The 15204-nt window shown below is 38.8% G+C and overlaps 1 protein-coding gene across 31 annotated transcripts in view; it reads left to right on the top strand.

Annotated features, from left to right (window-relative positions):
* Positions 1 to 15204, top strand: part of Nrxn3 (neurexin 3) — a 1521272-nt gene that overhangs the window by 488101 nt on the left and 1017967 nt on the right. The window lies entirely within an intron of this gene.

Raw genomic sequence — 15204 nt, 5'->3', positions numbered from 1 at the left:
AAACACAGTAGAGACAAGGTGGTAAAAATACTCTCCTCTGTAATCTGTAGTTAAATAAAATCCCTTTTATTGGTTTTTCTTGGAACTGCATCCTCTAGCCACATAGTCAAGGGGAATCCAGTGATGGAAGCCAAGAAGTAAAGAGCTAAGTGTTTTGATTTATCTTATTGTCACATTCAACTTTCTGTGTTCATTATTTAGTACCAAGACAAGCAATAAATTTCAATTTTTTGATAGAATTCAAGTTGATGCCTTGCCTCTCCTTTGCCTGAGATCTACGGATATTCTTATTCAATTCTCTCTTGATTTTTTTCTCTTTTTCTGCACATAAATGGATTGAATAAGAATCAGAGATCCCCGTTAGATTCTCATAATCTTTCAAATGCAGTGGGCCATGGTGACAATATTTTCTCTAAGGAGGCAATGACAGAAGATAGCATTTTCATTTCTATTCTCAATTCTTGGATTGTGGTAAATACACAAAATATTAACTGGTCAGAGAGAATGGAGTCATTATATCAGGAAGGAACCTACAGAGTTTTCTTTCCCTTTGATAAAAGAAGACTCAGATAGGGACATGACCAGTAAATGCCCAATTAGAAACAAGGAACACAGTGACCATGTGTGTTTGGCACTGTGAACATTGCAGGGAAGATTCTTGGAAAATCCTGGAACTGTAGATTTAATTATGTATCATGTGCTGTGTTTATAGGGAGAAGTGCTTGACTATTCATTTTTGGTATAAGCAACTCCTTACAAGGTATTAAAGAAACATCTAATAGTGCTTATCTCCCTGCCAGTCCAAAAAGCAGCTCTAAAGCTTAAGTGGCCAGAGGTAAGAGTGGGTAGTTTTTCCATAATTTTGGCTTCTTTTTAGGAGATTTATATGCAAGGGTCTCCCATTAATTATTGTTCCTTTGGTTCCTTCTCTGTCCTCTTGTCCCCCATTTGGTCTGATTAGATGGTACCAGGCTTTCCAGGTGATGATTTGGATTCTAAGGAAACTTGCTAAATGGCGTGATACCTAGTCACATATGCAGCACTACAGGAGCCCTTGGTATGGTTTATGACCATAGGATTTCTAAACAGGGACCTTTCCCTCTAAGCCATAACAAAAAGTGATTGAATAAAGGTTGTTTCCAAAGTGTTTTATCTAAAGTAATTGGAATACGTGGGCCAACCATACAGACTAATAATTTTTAGTGTGTACTTAGTAGTCGGATGGACTTGAATTCAAATCCTAACTCTGCCACTTCAAAGCTTTATGACCTTGGACAAGTCAATGGATTTTGTAAATCTGTTTTCTCATTGGTAAAATGATATGGCAATAATCTCTCATAGGGTTGTTGTGATAAGTATAGGAAATTATAAATATGATGCATGTGACACAATTCTTGGCACTTAGTATCATCCTTATCAGAATTAGACATAGAACTGGGAGCTCAACATACCTGGGCAGTACAGTACCCAGAGCCTCTACCAAGTCATCAAGCCTTATCAGATTTACCTCAAGTTTTCTAGAATCTTCCCCCTTTTACCCATTTTCATTACTGCTTTAGAATAATGCATTTCTTTCTCTTTGTATTGTTTTTTTTGTAATTCCCTATACACTGTTGTCATACAGCCCTTCATAAAGCTTGTTTGTTATTTTTTCTCTGTTCATTGCCTGCTCTGGGTCCCCAGTGCTCTACTTTGTATTTAAGACTGTGATCTGGCATAAGCCTATTTTATCAGCTTAATCATCTGTTTTTTTCATTTTCTTTATTCATTTCTCCCTCTGACACACATACCATTCCTGAGCCAGTAAAAATTCCTTTCACAGTACTTTTTATACTTTTAGTCTTATGCATGTTATGTTGCTATTGCTTTTCAAGTTGTTTTCTGCCTTTTTTTTCTCTTGCTTACTTTTAATGCATTCTCTTCATGGCCTCCAGATTAATCTTTCATGCCAATCTGACCTCTTTACTCTACTACCTAAATGGTTCCCCTGTGGCTTTAGAATCAAGTAAAAGTTTCTCAGCTGCATGTATGAGGTTATCTGGGGTCTTATCCAGCTTCCTTTTCTACTATCACTCCAACTATATGTGAAATTCAGCCATATTGATTACTCTTGAGTCTATGAATATGCCAAGATTTGTCACTCTGTTTCCTTCACCCATCTTACTTCTTTTCCTTCCTTCCCTCTTTCTGAAAGGGTCACTCTGTGTGGCCCAGGATGGCCTCAAATTCTTGACTCTCCTGCCTCAATCCCTCCAGTTCTGAGATTATAGGCATGCACCTCCATGCCAAGTGTGACCCATGCTATTTCTTTTACCTCACTAAAGTCATTCATCAAGTATAACTTTAGCACTCTATCCTTTGGAAGGCATTTTCTGGTTTCCCCTTCCTCCTACTCATAGTTTGAGCGAGGAACTCATTCTTGCTTTCATGGTAATTTGGAAATGCCCTTTTGGAAACCTTATCATGCATATCGCTCGTTTTGATTTTCTGATGTCTTCCCTTCTATTTCCAGGACCATGACATTAAATAAATAGATAATGAGTAGGTGAAAAACTGAATAAATGTGCATATGTCTGTTTTCCTTAATAGAGTAAGTTCTTTGAGGGGAGAGCCAATGATTATTTTCTCCTTTGTATGTTCCACATTTATGAGGATGGCATCATAGTTGCTCAATAAATGGTCAGTGACTGAATAAAAATATCCATGTTTGTCCTTCCCAGCATATTTTAAGTTCTACAGGGAAGAAATAATGCCATAAAATTAGACATCCTCCAGTATGATGAATTATATACAATGTACATTTTGTTTAATTCTGTGTTTAATTATTGTTTTGAGGTGAACTCTAGTTAAGGTGGGTTACAATAGTTGGTTGGTTCTTCTGTACTACATAAGCATATACTTGATAAAGATATGGGATCAAAAAACTGATAGCTATGTTTTTTCTGGTAATTTATTCTTCAGAGACTAGTTGCAACCAAGGAGTGAATTACTAATATTGATCGGTCTAGAAACTTTTCCATTCTGATTTTATTCTTTCTCCACAAACATGAGCAGTTCATAGATGGCAAGCCTCAAAAGAGGCAGGCTTTTGTCCTGGGGACTTATTGCAAGTCAAACTCATGTAGGTGCTAGAGAATGAGAAGAGAAACAATGAGTGTTATAACAAATTATCACAAGTGTATTCATTCGCAGTTCTGAAAGTCAGAAGTCTAAAGTCAGTTTCACTGGGTTAAAATCAAGGTAGGACTATGCGCCTTCTGAAGGCTCTAGGGAAGAACATATGTCTTGCCTCTTTCAGTTTCTGGTAGCTGCCAACATTCCTTGACTTGTGGCTCATCCTTTCAATTTCTGCTTCCATCTGCAAAGCATCTTTTCTGTGTGTGTCTAATCTTTTGCCTCCCACTTATAAGGATATAGACTAATCTAGAAAATATGGGATAATCTCAACTCAAAATTCTTAATTTAATCACATCTGCAAAGACCCTTTTCCAAATAAACATTCACAAGTTCCACTGATTCGTGTCTGATGTATTTAGGGAGTGGTATTTAACCTACTACAGATGCAGGTGTCTTTCACCTTTGTAGACTTAAAGTGTTTGATCTTCTAGAAACATGGTTTGCTTGCAGACATGCCTCATAAATAGATAACTTCCAAATTGATGGCCCACTTGAAAGAATCCTGGGTCTGCTGTCAAAAGCATCTGATTTAGGCCAATCTAATGGCACTGAACAGATGAGTATGGCAACATTCCCAGCTCTCATCATGCAAATAAACCATTAATTATACTTATGAAGTGCTGATAAGTAACTGGAAGAGCTAGTCCAAGTGCTAGGTAAAGAATCAGTGACAGCCAGTTCCTACCATCTGGTTGTTGTGGGTGGACAGTGGTTCAGGTCTGAGGTAACAGGTGTGCTCAGCTAGCCTGGTGCTCACTCTTCTGTGTCCAGCAGTGGCCTCTGCCATCTGTTTCATTGGGAGAGTCACAAAGTATCTAGATGATCTCTGGCAGTATAATTGAGATGGCATCAAGGAAGTCCTGAACTCTTGAGTGAGCTACTCATGTAATATCAGAGCATGGGCTTCATCAATTTTTGATTTAGGGAAGAACTTTAGCAGATGAAAAATGGGATGTAGATACTTTCTGGCTCTTCTGCCTCCTTTGCATCTCTCTTACAGTCTAAGAAAGACATGGGCTCAGTAGACATCCCCCTCAGTGCTTCAACAAGTGCTTTTGAGCTTTCTTGGTTCTTGTTCACTTGACTACAGCCTGCTAACCTAAGCACAGGCAGGAGAAATGAACTTTTCTAGAGACATTTTTGTTTTTTATAATTCAGCTAGCTGGAGAAGTTTGATCAAAGGAGAGATCCTAAAGAATCTTTAGTTTCTTTTCTGTTATAGGATAGTAAGAAATATTGAATACACCAGCTCTCAAGCCAGACTTAGCATTCATTTTCATTCTGGCTACCCTACTAATAACTAATAACAATGTGATCTCTGGCACATAAAAAAAAAACAATCTCTGATTCCAGTTTCCCCATCTGTCAAGTGAGGATAATGTCATAATAGGATAATAGTTATCAGCCCTTATGATATGAGATCAGCTAAGCATGGTAGGTATACTTAATCTTCTGATCTCCACAACAGCTTACAAGGTATGTACATTATTCTTACCATTTCAAAGATAAAGAAACTAAAGTACAAAGAGTTTAGGTAACCTGTCCAGGTTATATAGTAAAAAGTAACAGAGCCAGGATTTGAACCCAGATAGATTAGCTTCAGCATATGTGCTATTAATCATATTTTATGTAGTCTTTTCTGCTCCTGAGTTGTTGTAAAGATCAAATATATTAGACATCTACCCCAGGTCACCTTTCTATTTCCAGTGAGTCATTAATAGTGCCTTCATTAATGTCAAAAGTAGTGGCTTGTGTTGGTTTGAATATTTTTCCCATCAGAATGAAATAATTTTTATTTGTGAGGCACTAACAACAATGGCTGACCCACAGGAAGCTATCTATTAATAACAACTAGTGCTATTTCTACACTACATTATAACCACCACTACTTACAACCATCCCAAGTTCCAGGATCCTTAGAGCTAGGGGGGTTAACTCATTTTCTGTAAATGCATATCATGAGAGTCCCTGTTCCCTTCCCACACTTTAGCAGGCATGGCTCATTGATTCCAGCACAATAGTCTTTCCTGCTTTATGTCCTAGACAGCCACATTTCCCACCCCCACCAGGTACTGGGGATTGAACACAAGGCCTTGTAAGCACTGGGCAAATGCTTTACTACTTGAGAAACACACCTAGTCCTTTTGTTTGTATTTTGTTTTATGAGATAAGGTCTTACTACCTTTGCTGTGTCTGGCCTCAAATTTGCTGTCCTCCTGCCTCCATCTTCCAAGCAGCTGGGATTAGAAGTGTTTATCACCAGTCCCAGCTTCCACTTTTAATTAATCATTTTTGACACTTTTTGCTATTCCCAATTTCATTGACTACAGGAGTTCAAGATCTCAGCATATGGAGATTCTAAATTTAAGCTGAGCCCATAGGTTTCCCCATTTATATTAAAAACTTATTGTTGATATCTGAAAGCAATAATAAATTTTAGACCTCTTTGGAGGTCCCTTTCCTCCAATATTTCTCTTCACTGATTTCTCCATTGTTTCTACCTCTTTTAAATAAATATAAAATAATTTTAATTCATAACTTTCCCAAACCCTGCCTAAAATTAGTATATTATAATGAAAGATTATTGAAATACTATAGAAAAAGGCACGATAAATAAGGCAAAGGAGTGAGTCATCATAGGAATTATAGTTGGCCCCTAAGATCTGAGGCTTACAAAAGCTATCTTTAAACATGGTTTGTGTAACTAGTAGTGAAATTCTTTTTATGTGGGTTTGGCATGGCATAAGGGACATCTAGTGGTTATCTAGGTCTCTGCAGATTTGCTAGCAGTAAGGTGAAGTCAAAGGTGTGAGTATAGGGTCTAAATATCTTCAGCTTGGCAATGAGTCCCAATAAAGAAGGGGGCCTCTTTGTTGCATGAATATGGTGAAGTCAACAAAGAGTGAAGAAACCTTTTCAGGAAAAGTTAGAGTCCTAGCATTTCTGTCTATAGTATAGTCAGTTTGGATCCAATTCTTATTTGCTGTCTTCTGTACCAGATTGGAAATAATTCTGTTATCAGCTACCTGCCAGTCTGGCATATTTTTCCTGTCACCTTCCCCACTGCTTCTGCTGATTGCAGAGGGGCTCCTTGGACCACTTTGAAATGCCATCTGATTAGAATTTTCATTAGGCAAGAAGCAGAGCTGCTTTGCAGACCAGATAAGAAATAGTTTATAATTGCTTCTGACAGGCTGACCTCCTTTGCAAGGTGCTCAGCCATCAGGAAGCCATCCAACTCTGGCCCATGTATAATGTATAAATCAGGGGGCTTCACATTATAAGGGGGATGATCCTGTGTGAACTTGTCTTCTTAGCTTGGAGCGTTCTCCTAAAACGTCTCAGTGGGTCAGCACTTCCACATATAACCTGTCATTATCTATGGCTCTGAACTTCCTGCCTCTGTCTTCTGGGATACTTAGAATACTTGCTTGTCTCATATGCTACTATTGTTTCCAGTCAACTGTGCTAGACTTCTTGAAAGTTCTACTTCATTTAATCTTTTTATAGTATTTTCTCCCAAGCTTTGGCATTTGTGCCTTTCATGTAAGCTCTTTCTCCAAGAAACATGTCTATTGTCATCTACCTTCTTTTGTTGTAGTTGGTGGCAGGCAGAAGTCACTAGTTACAGCCAAAGGGTTCACTTTTTTGGGATTCGTTCTTGTTCTTGATTCTGGGTACAGGATATAGCTCTGTGACAGTATTTAAGATATCCACGTGTTTTCTATGATATGTCTAGGCTACATTGTCATATAAGAGGTGTACATGGGCCCTGTAGCATGCTCCCGTGTGGAAGGTAGAGTTGGTGCTCAACTTTGTCACATACTCCCTTAGAAGACTTCTCTAGACTCTGCGGCTGAGTTTTATAGTTCTTCTGTTAGTGTTCTGCCAAAGCACACAAACTAATGACAGCTGTCACTCTGGGGTGCAGAATTTTCCATATAGATAGCCTTAAAAATTCAAGCACATTTCTTAAGCATGCACACTTGGGAAAACTTGACTAAATATTCAGTGGTTCAATCAAGGGCCTTCTAACTGTCTGTATTACTTTAGTTTTCTATCTTCCCATCTCATCACTCATTGTCAGGCAGAATGAATATAAGTTTTCTTTTTGCATTATGGTATGCACTGACATAGAGGCATTAAGAAGTAGCCTTTGTGATCTTCCTTGTATCCTTTCTTCCACTTTCTTCTACCTCCTCCTACAAACATGCACTTGATGTCAGTTACTGGGAGACAGAGAAGAAAGGCATAGTTTACTCCACTTGAAAAGATGCCAGTCTATTGGGAGAGATGACAATTGCAGAACAATATGATAAATACTATTGTAGCAGCTAGAAAATGGAGGTATGGAAACTGAGAGGACAAAAATCATCTGTGAGTGGGAATATGGTGGTTCAGAATATTGGACAAGAGTTTCCAAAGGAGGTATACTTAAATCATGACTTACATGATGAGTAGTGGTTATTCAGATAAAGAATCCAGGTCAGACTTCTCTCTGGGCTAGTTAGTTGGAGAAAATGTAGAATTTTGGCAAGTCAGCTGATAGTGAAGTGGATACCAGATCAGAAAGGGTCTTCAAAATAATACTGAAAGGTCTGCATTTCATTGTGAAAAAAAATTGAAGAGTTTTCAAATAAAACAGTGAGCTGATTAGAGTCATTTCTAGTCCTTGGAGTAAAAATAACAGTAGATTCTGGTGATTCAGGAAGTCACCTTTTAAATTTTGTCACCTTTCTAATCAAACTGCTCAAGACTTCCTTTCTACTCTAATGGTTTTTCCTCAGTTGCATAATGTTCATATATTTAGAGCTTTTCATGATCAGGTGCCACCTACACATCTGATCTTAGTTCCTCTGCTTCTGACATGTAACTTTCACTCTAATGAGAGTGGTGTCCTCATTAAATGTTCTAAGACAGAAAGAGTTGTAGGTGGTCTCTGGTAGGTCTGTCTAGTATGTAAAAAAATGCCAAGAAATGAGAATATGCATGTTTTGAGCCTCAACTTTGTGCCAGGTACTTTGGTGACCACTGGGGATAATTGGTTACCACATCAGAAACACACAGGTTCTATGTCTATAAAGCTTACAGCCTAAGCTGTAACCTTAACACTCCCATTCCTAGAAAGCAGAGAAAAGAGAAATACCATCGGAGTCAAGTTTCTGATCATAGGTTCTTGTGCATTGATTGGAGTGACAAATATATCTCACTGTAATTCCGATACCAAAAACTTATCAAAGCATCCCCCAACATTCTCCAGTCATGGAATGGGCAGGGATTGTTCTCATGCTTCCTTGTTTCCTTCATGGTTGAGAGCTAAAGGTTTAGTGGTTACTTATACATTTATATGAATTGTTTTGTTTCTAATATTTTATTAGCCTGTGAGTCTCTCCTAAATTTGCTGTTGAGTTAGAGTATAACAGAGATGGAGAAAAGAATTACCTGCAGTGCCAGCCCTGACAGAGTGGTGGTGAACTTCCCAAAGCACTGTCTTGAGAATAGTTCTTGACTTCATCTGGATTTCATGGTAGGGAGTAGAATAAAATGACATCAGTTAATGATGAACGCCATCTGCCAGGAGAGAGAGGCACATGACTGTTATCCAGTCATGACTGAAAAGATCAGCTGGCAACTAGAACATTTTTTAACTACTCATTGACAATTCCTATTTTGGAGAACTATGACCTATACTTGGAAGTCTTGGAGAATGGTGGTCCACACTTGCAGGTTCATTTCTTATTTTTCTGCTTGAATCTATCTTGCTTCATTAACTATGTAGACACTTAGCACTCAGTAGATTCTGTAAGGATGGTAAAGCTTCAATCAGTTAATCTTATCCTGTGTGATAGCCTGAGCCTTCATAGTATGCTGAACACAGGAATTTGATGGGTTATAATGTTCTGTGGGATGCATGCATACATGGCAGCTAGTTCCTGATCAGCCTTCATAGCTGAGTAAAAGTTCCCCCAAAAGTCACCTTGGAATTTTCCAATCTAAGGATTGGAAATCTTTCTTCTTTCTACCTCTTCTATAAATGGAAACAAAGGTACATGGTCATTTCCCTCTCACAAAGAGTCCATCAGGCAAATGAATGTTTAAGACTAAGATAACACAAGAGCAAATGGTAATAACTTGCATTATTAATTAGGCACTTGGGGTGGAGTAACTGCCTGGTCCACAGTGCAGTTTCTCCCTGTCTTTCCCCCTCTCCCCCACCCCTCTTTCTGACTAGCCTGCCTGTAGGCCCAAATAATTGAATGGCTTTATTCAAAATGAGGTAGGAGTTTTGCTAGTTCACCATGAGCTTGCCTGGATTTTTCTCATTCCTGCAGTATGCCTTATGTCCCTTTCATCTTTTCCTGGCTAAACTCTCACAAATAAGACCAAGCATCCAAGGATATGAGTTAATGGGATCAAGCATATAGATATGTTTTGTTTGACCCATAGAGTGCTAGATCACACAGAATTTAAACAAATTAATTACTTGTCAGCAATCTACCACTGGTTTCAACTTTAGCTGAAACTTTTAATCTTTTAATCTTTATTTTGAACTTCACATTTTTTGACTCCTGCCTTGCAAGTCTGAAACTCCATTCCCATTTTCTGTTCTAGTGCTTAGTTTTTAATCTTTGGCAGATCCTGACCACCATTAACAAAATATAAAGCATGAAAATTGTGGGAGCCATGGTATGTAGCAATTGGGACTTTGAGCCCCAGGTTGGATGTCAGCTGTTTCTCAGCAAGCAGAGTTAGTTTATTGACCCCTGTTAGCAAGATCATAGATGCAGATGTGGTCCTTATCATGCCAAATATTAGGTTCTTCTGACTTTGGAAGCTAAGAGGACCATCTGCTGCCACAATTTGTGTTTGGATTTCACTGTTGGAGTTTGGTCAGTGGTACACTGTGATAGAAAATGATGTTCATGATAATAATCTTAAATTTGTGCATGATAGAGATGAAATAATAACCTTTTGGTGTGTGTGTATATAATATAAATTGGGTACCTGTATGGTATATATTGTGCTAAATAATAAATGTCACATTATGCAATTAAATGCATAAATACATATATGTTTAATTTGGTGGTTTGTTAAGCCCACAATCTATCACTAGTTGTAGTCCTCTCTCTTGAGATGACAATTCATTTCAGACTTGTCCTCAGAATCTTTCCTTCCTAATGACTACATGTGATGTATACTGTATGTTTATTTAGTTGTGGCTTTTCACAGAAAATAACAAAATTAATGATGATAATTATCATTTAATGAATGCTTGTTAAGGGTCAGGAGCTGTGTAAAATCCCCTGTATATGATAACACTATCTCATTTATTTCTTACAATCCTGTGAAGTAAGACTTGTCACCTACATTGTACAGAAGACCGTAGGCTAAGATAAGTTCAATATTTTGCCTAATATCCCAGCTCATAAAGGTGGATCAGGTTTAAACCCTAGTGTTGGGACTCCTACGTCCATCGTGTTAACCACTGCCCTGTACTGCCACTTAGTCCAACATCTAATTTAATGCACATACAAACATTTATTAACTGTCTATGTAGCTAGTAGCAGTTTCAGATTTTAAACATGCTAATGCTGATTTTTGCTCATAAGATACTTGAGGTTTATTGAAAAGATCAGACCTGTGCTTATTCAGGAAAACAACACTGAATGTTTTAAGTGACAGATGAGTGAAACAGACCGTGTAGAAGAGGGAGAAGTCACAGCAGACCAGGGTCAGATCGCTTGACACACAGAAAGGAAGAAGGAGACAAAGGGATGTATGATTCTGTGGAGACCCCAGAAGCAAGATCCCTCTACAGTGTTTCTTAGTAATTTTTTTTTATCATGAGAAGGAATGTCACACAATAACAAGATTAGCTCAAATGTTTTATTTGAAAACCTTTCTATCCTGGATGGGGAAGAGAAAAAGAGTTCATTTTATTATTCTCTATTGTCGAAGGACTATATTGAGCAACGGATAAATATGTCTTTGTCTTACTTATTGTGAGTAAATGACTCCACGTGTAGATATAAAGTGGAAATGATTTGTGGGAATTTGCAGTCAACGCTGCTCCACTCATGGCAACTGACACTGGCTTCTCCATCATTCCGTTTTGTCCAGCTTAGATGTAGGCATCCTTACCTTTCAACACCTTCCACTGACCTAGGTCAGCATACTGTTACTCAGTGGTCAGGTCATGAGCAATCAATGAACATGTATCAATTTAAAGGTTGACCTGGGGCTTTATTGAAATTATCCTATAGGGAGAACCACAGAAAATTGAAGATGTTTTAAAAATAAGAGACTAAAAAGGCCAGGTGGCAAATGTCCTATTCTCTGACAGGAGAAATGGTGCCAAGAGGCTCTCTGGGCACTGCAGGGCATATGCTTACATTTCCTCTCTCCTTCCAGTTCCCTTGCTGGAGTGCTAGCAATGTGGCATTTATAACAGAACACATGGAAACACTTCTCAGGAAGTTGAGAAGACTGGACTGGCATAAAATGAAAGAGGGAGAGAAGAAAATACTTCCAATAATGGGGACTCTCTAACCCTTAGATTTATTCTTAGGGACCTGCCTTATAGCTCCATTATCAGCGAAGAGTTTCATGTAAGAAACACATCATGTAGGGATAGAATAGTCTCCTTTTCCAATCCAGGCAACTGTATTGGGCAATAGGGCAAAGAGCTTTGTCATTTGCAGGCAATTTAAGGATTCCGATTCATCAAATGGTGGGGATTAACACCTAAAATGAGTTCTGATGCAAGTCCTGGGGAAGGAGTCCATTTAAACAGCTTGAAGAGAAGAGGGAGTGAGCAAAGATGCAGAAGCACTAACACCTGAGCTCATACATAGGCCTCCAAGGTGACTCCTCAGAAAGAGTCCATTAGAGAAATGACTGAGAATCCATTAGAGAAAGGGTCCTAGCAGGTGTCAAGGACTTTGCATGTCAAGATGGAGTTTGGTGTGAGTTTTGTCTATGGCAAATGGGTTTCTGCTTTATGTGTAGGAATGGGCTGATGGAGGGCCTGGAAATTGCCATCTCTGGAGCATGACCATGCCCCATTGCAGTGAGTGAGATAGGGGCGCAAATCCTGGTTGTGTCCTTCATGGGCCATGTGATCTCCTTCCTGAGCCTCACACCTGTAAAAACAGGGATAATATCACCTGTTTCACTGACTTAATACGTGATTGATATATAATAGTGCTTTTAGAGAGCCTGACACATAACAGGCTCTCCATAGTAACAACTATTTTTATTATACTCCTATTGCACCCATAGCTTGCCTTACTGCTTGGTATTTTTTCTGTATGTCACCATATGAGCACCATGGAGTAATACAAGTATATTTGCTTAGAGACCTTATCTTAATTCTGAGACTCAACTTAACTCTGTCCTCAACTGTTTTACTGTCTGTTCTCCCAAGTATGAGTTATAAGTCCAAACAGCCATCTTTACAAACTCATGGATGGGGAAGTAAGACCAGCTTGTCACTCTTTGTGACTCTGCTTCTCTGCCTCCCAGGCTGTGTGACATCTTCCCCCATGGGAAGCCATTTCTACTTTGTCTTTAATTGCTTCTTGTTGGGACAACTTGTCACCCAAGGCTGCTTTCTGTCACTCGATGCCACATCTCTTCCTAGTTCAGTCAGTCAGTTGGGGACATTCATTTAATTGAAAGTTTGATTTTATAGAGGATACTGTACCACTTAATTTACCTGGGAGAGGGTCTGGCAGGGCTATCTGCTTCCATGCCCCATTGCACTTATCCATGGTGCCAATATACTTCTTCGTGGCCCATTACTGTGGTTCAGTACAGAGGGGTGAATGGGGAAGGCAAGGATGCATCTTCTCATGAATATTACTGGGTTTCAGGACTCTTGCCCTTCTGTTCCTTTCTGTTTAGTACGAGATCTTCCATGGAACTTCATTTCAGGGCCCCCTCAATTTCTAGTAGAACCCTAAGACTGCTACAGATGAAGCTATAGTATTATTTTTTCTAGATTTGTGAGCCAATTGAGAATTTTCCATGATCTATCATGTACAGCATTCCATTTGATCTTAACAGCAGCCCTGGGAGAACAAAAAGGGACAGTATGTAGGTATGGTACTGAGGCTCCTACCTTTGGAAAGGAATGAGATTCAGAAAGGTTACTTTGCTGCCAGTGACTGTTGGCTCTTTTTTTCACCATAGTGGAAATTCCATATAAATAGACCAGCAAGTATGGGGCCATGGAGTCTATAGAGTACTCACCCACCAAGAGTGGGCAAAAGAAGTCTAATTATCTCTATCCAGCCAGTTTCTAGCTCTTGATTCTCCTGCTCCCCTCTTTAGAATTATGCATTCTACTTATCACCTTCCTCCCCAATGTCAGTGATATGCTCTTCTCATAAAAGAGTTGCTCCTCTTATCTATTTAAAAGCCCTTTGTCTTTTTACCTTCATCCAGCTTCCAATAAGGATGGATGCCTCAGCTCTCTTTCCACATACAGTCTAATGGAACAAAGCCTTCATCTGTCCTTTGGGATGAGCTATTGTTATCCATTAATAATTAACCTTTACAAGGAACTCTAGTCACAGGCATTTCACCCTACAACAGAAAGACAAAGGATAGTTATAACATAGAGATCTCTCACATGCTGGAGCTGCCAGTCATTAAACTTATTTTCGCTTTTTGGATTCATTCATTTGCATGACTGCCTAAAGAGCCTGAAGTATTACCCTTTGTACATGGTTAGTTCAGAAGAGCTAAAATGAGAAATGCAGCTTTTGAACAGGGAAGCTGAGCCTGCATTACTTCCCACAGTGCTGTTGAGCTCCACAGGTGCTGTTGATGGAGGCTAGTTCCACGAATGTATCTGTGCTGGTGAAATATGAACTCTGGAGCTGACTGCCTGGGTTCAAGTCCTGCTCTACCACTTACCAGCTTTGTGCTTGTGGAATGTTTCCTTAACTCTCCTTTGTTTCAGCACCTTTAAAATGAGTGAATAATTCTAAGTATCCCAAATGAATGTTGTCAGTATCTAATGGGATGATATGTGATAACTCTTTGCTATATTGCCTGGTAACAGGTGCTCGATAAATGTTAGAATCATTATGGTTCTCAGTGGTATTGACCAAGGTTAGGTTTACAGTCAAGTTTACATAATAAATGAAGCTTTTTCAATGCTTCATCATAGTTATAGATCACTCTTGTGTACTCATTAAAAAGCAAACAGCTCTGCTTGATTCTCTCCTGGTGATGTGTAGACAAGAGAAATAGTTCCATAGTTGGATATTAGGAATTAAATGGTATGTACTGAAATCACCTATCCAGTTAAGTTTCTCCCATGGAAATAGATTGTGAGATTTGAGTCCTCAGCCTTGTTGTTTTACTGGGAATGAGAAATTAAATTCGGCTTCCTCAGGGCTATGGAAAGGATGAAATGAGATTAACAATAACCTCACACCCCTGTTCCCAAATAGCTAAAACTTTTGTGTCTTTACTATGTATGGGTCATTTCTAAGCATTTTACATGAATTCAATCATTTTATCTTTACAAAACAGTTTAATCCTATATTCTAATTTTTAAGGAGGAAACAGACCCAGAGAAGTTATTTGCCATAGTTGCATAGCTTAAAAATAGTAAGTGTGAGATTTAAACCTAAATCTGGGTCCTGACTTCAACTTTGAATAACGTAAAGGAAATAGCACAGTGGTTGCATGCTCCATTCTCACATTTTGGTCCCTTTCCTTTTAACTTTTTCCGTTTATCACTGTTGTATGGATATGACATCACTCAAAGATCAGAGTACCAAGAACCATCCCAGAGCACTACATCAAAATTTAGTTCTAAGAAGAGGAAAACTATCTTAAAATTCTAATTTTGGGAATCTAGATTAATCTCTGTGTTTACATGGATTACACCAAGTTTGGAAGTTATACTAGTTTTTTTAACTGGCCTCCTCACCTTCCCTACCTGCTTCCCTACTCTATGTGGGACAGTGGTCATGGTTGTGCGCAAGTATACTGATGCCTTAAGTAGGA

The sequence above is a fragment of the Castor canadensis genome, chromosome 3 (assembly GCF_047511655.1).
Source record: "Castor canadensis chromosome 3, mCasCan1.hap1v2, whole genome shotgun sequence".
Classification (NCBI taxonomy): Eukaryota; Metazoa; Chordata; class Mammalia; order Rodentia; family Castoridae; genus Castor; species Castor canadensis.
The sequence above is the reverse complement of the archived record's forward strand: the minus strand, read 5'-3'. Positions and strand labels throughout refer to the sequence as shown.